The sequence below is a fragment of the Lolium perenne genome, chromosome 6 (genome assembly GCF_019359855.2).
Source record: "Lolium perenne isolate Kyuss_39 chromosome 6, Kyuss_2.0, whole genome shotgun sequence".
Taxonomy (NCBI): Eukaryota; Viridiplantae; Streptophyta; class Magnoliopsida; order Poales; family Poaceae; genus Lolium; species Lolium perenne.
The window spans coordinates 57,852,908-57,861,335 of NC_067249.2; positions in this window are offsets into that span (position 1 = coordinate 57,852,908).

Below are 8,428 nucleotides of genomic sequence, written 5' to 3' on the forward strand. Positions count from 1 at the left end.
CGGTGTCGTGGTTTAGGGGTTTAGAGGGGTTTAGGGCTCGAAGCCTCCCCAGTTTAGGGTTTAGGGTTTAGGGGAGCTACTTTTGCACCATTAGACCTTGAACCACACTTTGACACATATCATAGGTCCACATGCAAGGTTTGGTGGGGTTCCGGTGCTCCGGCGGTCGTTCTCCCCCTCCTCCCCCCAAAAGAGCGGAACGTGTGCCCCGGCGGGTCTACCCCCCTAGATTTCTCCGCGCGAGGGTGCACCAAAGTACCTTTTCATTCTTTTAGGTTTGTTTAGGACATATACACATGGAGAACCAAGATTGGGACCCTTTGGCACATACACCCGCAGCTCGAGCCATTATCACACGATCGAGGGTGTGCCTGATCTACTGGTTAGGGTTAGGTGTAGGGTTAGGGCTAGGGTTTAGGGTGTAGGGCTAGGGTTTAGATTAAAGGTAAGTATTTATGGTTAGGTATAGGTTTAGGGTTTAGGGTTAGGGCTAGGGTTTATGATGCATGGTTCTGCAGCTCCGGTGCCGTGGTTTAGGGGTTTAGAGGGGTTTAGGGCTCGAAGCCTCCCTCATTTTAGGGTTTAGGGTTTAGGGGAGCTACTTTTGCACCATTAGAACTTGCACCACACTTTGACACATATCATAGGTCCACATGCAAGATTTGGTGGGGTTCCGGTGCTCCGGCGGTCGTTCTCCCCCTCCTCCCCCCAAAAGAGCGGAACGTGTGCCCCGGCGGGTCTACCCCCTAGATTTCTCCGCGCGAGGGTGCACCAAAGTACCTTTTCATTCTTTTAGGTTTATTTAGGACATATACACATGGAGAACCAAGATTGGGACCCTTTGGCACATATACTCGCAGCTCGAGCCATTATCACACGATCGAGGGTGTGCCTGATTTACTGGTTAGGGTTAGGTGTAGGGTTAGGGCTAGGGCTAGGGTTTGGGGTGTAGGGCTAGGGTTTAGGTTAAAGGTAAGTATTTATGGTTAGGTATAGGTTTAGGGTTTAGGGTTAGGGCTAGGGTTTATGATGCATGGTTCTGCAGCTCCGGTGTCGTGGTTTAGGGGTTTAGAGGGGTTTAGGGCTCGAAGCCTCCCCAGTTTAGGGTTTAGGGTTTAGGGGAGCTACTTTTGCACCATTAGACCTTGAACCACACTTTGATACATATCATAGGTCCACATGCAAGGTTTGTTGGGGTTCCGGTGCTCCGGCGGTCGTTCTCCCCCTCCTCCCCCCAAAAGAGCGGAACGTGTGCCCCGGCGGGTCTACCCCCTAGATTTCTCCGCGCGAGGGTGCAACAAAGTACCTTTTCATTCTTTTAGGTTTGTTTAGGACATATACACATGGAGAACCAAGATTGGGACCATTTGGCACATACACCCGCAGCTCGAGCCATTATCACACGATCGAGGGTGTGCCTAATCTACTGGTTAGGGTTAGGTGTAGGGTTAGGGCTAGGGTTTAGGGTGTAGGGCTAGGGTTTAGGTTAAAGGTAAGTATTTATGGTTAGGTATAGGTTTAGGGTTAGGGCTAGGGTTTATGATGCATGGTTCTGCAGCTCCGGTGTCGTGGTTTAGGGGTTTAGAGGGGTTTAGGGCTCGAAGCCTCCCCAGTTTAGGGTTTAGGGTTTAGGGGAGCTACTTTTGCACCATTAGACCTTGCACCACACTTTGACACATATCATAGGTCCACATGCAAGATTTGGTGGGGTTCCGGTGCTCCGGCGGTCGTTCTCCCCCTCCTCCCCCCAAAACAGCGGAACGTGTGCCCCGGCGGGTCTACCCTCCTAGATTTCTCCGCGCGAGGGTGCAACAAAGTACCTTTTCATTCTTTTAGGTTTGTTTAGGACATATACACATGGAGAACCAAGATTGAGACCCTTTGGCACATACACCCGCAGCTCGAGCCATTATCACACGATCGAGGGTGTGCCTGATCTACTGGTTAGGGTTAGGTGTAGGGTTAGGGCTAGGGTTTAGGGTGTAGGGCTACGGTTTAGGTTAAAGGTAAGTATTTATGGTTAGGTATAGGTTTAGGGTTTAGGGTTAGGTCTAGGGTTTATGATGCATGGTTCTGTAGCTCCGGTGTCGTGGTTTAGGGGTTTAGAGGGGTTTAGGGCTCGAAGCCTCCCCAGTTTAGGGTTTAGGGTTTAGGGGAGCTACTTTTGCACCATTAGACCTTGAACCACACTTTGACACATATCATAGGTCCACATGCAAGATTTGGTGGGGTTCCGGTGCTCCGGCGGTCGTTCTCCCCCTCCTCCCCCAAAAGAGCGGAACGTGCGCCCCAGCGGGTCTACCCCCTAGATTTCTCCGCGCGAGGGTGCACCAAAGTACCTTTTCATTCTTTTAGGTTTGTTTAGGACATATACACATGGAGAACCAAGATTGGGACCCTTTGGCACATACACCCGCAGCTCGAGCCATTATCACATGATCGAGGGTGTGCCTGATCTACTAGTTAGAGTTAGGTGTAGGGTTAGGGCTAGGGTTTAGGGTGTAGGGCTAGGGTTTAGGTTAAAGGTAAGTATTTATGGTTAGGTATAGGTTTAGGGTTTAGGGTTAGGGCTAGGGTTTATGATGCATGGTTCTGCAGCTCCGGTGTCGTGGTTTAGGGGTTTAGAGGGGTTTAGGGCTCGAAGCCTCCCCAGTTTAGGGTTTAGGGTTTAGGGGAGCTACTTTTGCACCATTAGACCTTGCACCACACTTTGAAACATATCATAGGTCCACATGCAAGGTTTGGTGGGGTTCCGGTGCTCCGGCGGTCGTTCTCCCCCTCTTCCCCCCAAAACAGCGGAACGTGTGCCCCGACGGGTCTACCCCCTAGATTTCTCCGCGCGAGGGTGCACCAAAGTACCTTTTCACTCTTTTAGGTTTGTTTAGGACATATACACATGGAGAACCAAGATTGGCACCCTTTAGCACATATACCCCGCAGCTAGAGCCATTATCACACGAGCGAGGGTGTGCCTGATCTACTGGTTAGGGTTAGGTGTAGGGTTAGGGCTAGGGTTTAGGGGCTAGGGATAGGGTTTAGGTTAAAGGTAAGTATTTATGGTTAGGTATAGATTTAGGGTTTAGGTTTAGGGCTAGGGTTTATGATGCATGGTTCTGCAGCTCCGGTGTCGTGGTTTAGGGGTTTAGAGGGGTTTAGGGCTCGAAGCCTCCCCAGTTTAGGGTTTAGGGTTTAGGGAAGCTACTTTTGCACCATTAGACCTTGAACCACACTTTGACACATATCATAGGTCCACATGCAAGATTTGGTGGGGTTCCGATGCTCCGGCGGTCGTTCTCCCCCTCCTCCCCCCAAAAGAGCGGAACGTGTGCCCCGGCGGGTCTACCCCCCTAGATTTCTCCGCGCGAGGGTGTACCAAAGTTCCTTTTCATTCTTTTAGGTTTGTTTAGGACATATACACATGGAGAACCAAGATTGGGACCCTTTGGCACATACACCCGCAGCTCGAGCCATTATCACACGATCGAGGGTGTGCCTGATCTACTGGTTAGGGTTAGGTGTAGGGTTAGGGCTAGGGTTTAGGGTGTAGGGCTAGGGTTTAGGTTAAAGGTAAGTATTTATGGTTAGGTATAGGTTTAGGGTTTAGGGTTAGGGCTAGGGTTTATGATGCATGGTTCTGCAGCTCCGGTGTCGTGGTTTAGGGGTTTAGAGGGGTTTAGGGCTCGAAGCCTCCCCAGTTTAGGGTTTAGGGTTTAGGGGAGCTACTTTTGCACCATTAGACCTTGCACCACACTTTGACACATATCATAGGTCCACATGCAAGGTTTGGTGGGGTTCCGGTGCTCCGGCGGTCGTTCTCCCCCTCCTCCCCCTAAAACAGCGGAACGTGTGCCCCGGCGGGTCTACCCCCCTAGATTTCTCCGCGCGAGGGTGCACCAAAGTACCCTTTTCATTCTTTTAGGTTTGTTTAGGACATATACACATGGAGAACCAAGATTGGGACCCATTACAATGCCGCCAACAATGAAGAAGTACCCAAGCTTAGCATCTTCGTGGGGCTTGGTGGCAAGTCAAGTGGCTCGAAGCCGTACAGAACGGACCGGCAGGAGCGGACCTTGATCCACTTGTATGTCATGAACACCATGGTCGAAGTGAAGCCGTACGTCGAGTAAGTGCGAACCATTTAGTTATTCGCAAACATTCACTCGTATTTTCGTGGCTAACTCTTCCTCTTTTCATCGGTATAGGCAATTCAAGGCTATACATTGGAAGAATACCCACAGGGAGCCTTGTTTACTTATAATGACCAAACGTTCTTGAGGACACACGGGAATTTAGTCTAGTGCTTTCGCTTTATATAGCTGATTAATCTTCATTGTTTTGATAAGTGTTGTGTGGGTGAACCTATGCTAATGTACCGCCCTTCCTAGGACTAATACATACTTGTGATTATACCCCTTGCAAGCATCCGCAACTACAAGAAAGTAATTAAGATAAATCTAACCACAGCCTTAAACTCTGAGATCCTGCTATCCCTTTGATACGTCTCCGACGTATCGATAATTTCTTATGTTCCATGCCACATTATTGATGATATCTACATGTTTTATACACATTATATGTCGTATTTATGCATTTTCCGGCACTAACCTATTAACGAGATGCCGAAGAGCCAGTTGATGTTTTCTGCTGTTTTTGGTTTCAGAAATCCTAGTAAGGAAATATTCTCGGAATTGGACGAAATCAACGCCCAGGGTCCTATTTTTGCACGAAGCTTCCAGAAGACCGAGGGGGAAAGGAAGTGGGGCCACGAGGCGCTGACACAACAGGGCGGCGCGGCCTGGACCTTGGCCGCGCGGCCCTGGCGTGTGGGGCCCTCGTGTGGCCCCCCGCGTTGCCCTTCCGCCTACTTAAAGTCTTCGCCGCGAAACCCCCAGTACCGAGAGCCACGATACGGAAAACCTTCCAGAGACGCCGCCACCGCCAATCCCATCTCGGAGGATTCTGGAGATCGCCTCCGGCACCCTGCCGGAGAGGGGAATCATCTCCCGGAGGACTCTTCACCGCCATGGTCGCCTCCGGAGTGATGAGTGAGTAGTTCACCCCTGGACTATGGGTCCATAGCAGTAGCTAGATGGTTGTCTTCTTCTCATGTGCTTCATTGTCGGATCTTGTGAGCTGCCTAACATGATCAAGATCATCTATCTGTAATGCTATATGTTGTGTTTGTCGGGATCCGATGGATAGAGAATACTATGTTATGTTGATTATCAATCTATTACCTATGTGTTGTTTATGATCTTGCATGCTCTCCGTTATTAGTAGAGGCTCTGGCCAAGTTTTTGCTCTTAACTCCAAGAGGGAGTATTTATGCTCGATAGTGGGATCATGCCTCCATTAAATCTGGGACAGTGACAGAAAGTTCTAAGGTTGTGGATGTGCTGTTGCCACTAGGGATAAAACATTGATGCTATGTCTAAGGATGTAGTTATTGATTACATTACGCACCATACTTAATGCAATTGTCTGTTGTTTACAACTTAATACTGGAAGGGGTTCGGATGATAACCTGAAGGTGGACTTTTTAGGCATAGATGCATGCTGGATAGCGGTCTATGTACTTTGTCGTAATGCCCAATTAAATCTCACAATACTCATCATATCATGTATGTGCATGGCCATGCCCTCTCTATTTGTCAATTGCTCGACTGTAATTTGTTCACCCAACATGCTATTTATCTTATGGGAGAGACACCTCTAGTGAACTGTGGACCCCGATCCATTCTTTACATCGAATACAATCTACTGCAATATTTGTTTTACTATTTTCTGCAAACAATCATCATCCACACTATACATCTAATCCTTTATTACAGCAAGCCGGTGAGATTGACAACCTCACTGTTTCGTTGGGGCAAAGTACTGTGGTTGTGTTGTGCAGGTTCCACGTTGGCGCCGGAATCCCTGGTGTTGCGCCGCACTACATCCCGCCGCCATCAACCTTCAACGTGCTTCTTGGCTCCTACAGGTTCGATAAACCTTGGTTTCTTACTGAGGGAAACTTGCTGCTGTACGCATCACACCTTCCACTTGGGGTTCCCAACGGACGCGTGCTGTACGCGTATCACCCTCCTGCACCGATATACTAACGGGGGTTTAGGTTTCTGTCACTCCGGCAACCCCGCAATTAGCAAACGAATACAAGATGCACTCCCCTAGGCCCATAAATGGTGAAGTATCATGTAGTCGACGTTCACATGACACCACTAGAAGAATAACACCACAACTTAAATATCATAACATTGAATACTAACCAACATAATTCACTACTAACATTTAGACTTCACCCATGTCCTCAAGAACTAAACGAACTACTCACGAGACATCATATGGAACATGATCAGAGGTGATATGATGATGAATAACAATCTGAACATAAACCTTGGTTCAATAGTTTCACTCAATAGCATCAATAACAAGTAGAAATCAACACCGGGAGAGTTTCCCCTATCAAACAATCAAGATCAAACCCAAATTGTTACAGCGGTGACGAGGTGCAGCGGTGGAGATGGTGGTGATGATGATGATGATGATGATGATGATGATGGAGATGATGATGGAGATGATGTCCAGCTCGATGACGGTGATGATGGCGTCGATTTCCCCCTCCGGGAGGGAATTTCCCCGGCAGATTTCATTCTGCCGGAGAGCTCTTTTCTCTCTGGTGTTCTCCGCCCCGCAGAGGCGGCTGTGACTCTTCGCGACTATCCTCTGGGGCTTAGGTTTTCGGGACGAAGACGTACGCGAAGAAAAGGAGGCGAGAGGGGGCTGTGGGCCCCCTCCTCACAGGGCGGCGCGGCCAGGCCTTGGGCCGCGCTGGCCTATGAGGTGGGCCCACCTCGGGTCCCCTCGGCTCCCCCTTCTGGCTCCCTTCGTCTTCTGGAAAAATAGGATTTTTAATATAATTTCCGTCAACTGTTGATCTTCTGAAATATTGCATTCTCATGATGCTTTTTCCAGCAGAATCCTAGCTCCGGTGCGCGATCCTCAAATAATCATGAAACATGCAAAATAGATGAAATTACATAAGTATCATCTCCAAATATGAAATATGATATAAAATAGTGATGCAAAATGGACGTATCAACTCCCCCCAAGCTTAGACTTCGCTTGTCCCCAAGCGAAACTGAACTCGGTAAACAGGACCACATGTTTATGGAGTGAAGAGTCGATAAATAAAATACGGACAAGAAGCATCATATCAATTCACACAAGACATTCTAGTGAACAACTTCCTCATATAATTCAACTTGAAACAAGTAGTGTAGGATAACGTAGCATAGAAAACAAAAAATTTCCTACCGCGAACACGAAATCCAAGCCAAGATGCAATCTAGAAGACGGTAGCAACGAGGGGATTATCGAGTCTCACCCTTGAAGAGATTCCAAAGCCTACAAGATGAGGCTCTTGTTGCTGCGGTAGACGATCACTTGCCGCTTGCAAAAGCGCGTAGAAGATCTTGATCACGGCGCCACGAACGGGCAGCACCTCCGTACTCGGTCACACGTTCGGTTGTTGATGAAGATGACGTCCTTCTCCCCGTTCTAGCGGGCAGCGGAAGTAGTAGATCCTCCTCGGAATCCCGGCAGCACGACGGCGTGGTGGCGGTGATGGTGGAGAACTCCGGCAGGGCTTCGCCTAAGCGTATGCGGGAGTTGTATGTGGAGGAGAGGTAGCTAGGGTTTGGGGAGAGGGGGCTTGGGCGCCGGCCACTTGGGGGCTGCGGCCAAGAGTGGCTTGGTGTGGCTGGCCCCTCCCCTATGCCCCTCATTATATAGGTGGAAGCCCCAAGAGTTGTATCCCAAGTCTTCGAATAAGACCCCAACACCAAAACCTACCTTTGGTGGGAAACCTACTCAAGATTGGAGTCCCACTCTAGGTGGGATTCCCACCTTTCCTTGAGGGAGGGTGGCCGGCCACCTCAGGTGGAGCCCACCTGGGACTCCTCCCTTAGGGTTTGGCCGGCCAAGCTTGTGGAGTCCCTCCGGGACTCCACCTTCCATAGTGCCTTTCTTCCGGACTTTTCTAGAACTTTCTAGAACCTGCCATAAATGCACCGGATCATTTCCAAACTTGGAATATGACTTCCTATATATGAATCTTATTCTCCGGACCATTCCGGAACTCCTCGTGATGTCCTGGATCCCATCCGAGACTCCGAACAAAACTTCGAACTCCATTCCATATTCCATATCTACTTAAACGACATCAAACCTTAAGTGTGTCACCCTACGGTTCGTGAACTATGTAGACATGGTTGAGACTTCTCTCCGACCAATAACCAATAGCGGGATCTGGAGATCCATAATGGCTCCCACATATTCAACGATGACTTAGTGATCGAATGAACCATTCACATACGATACCGATTCCCTTTGTCACGCGATATTTTACTTGTCCGAGGTTTGA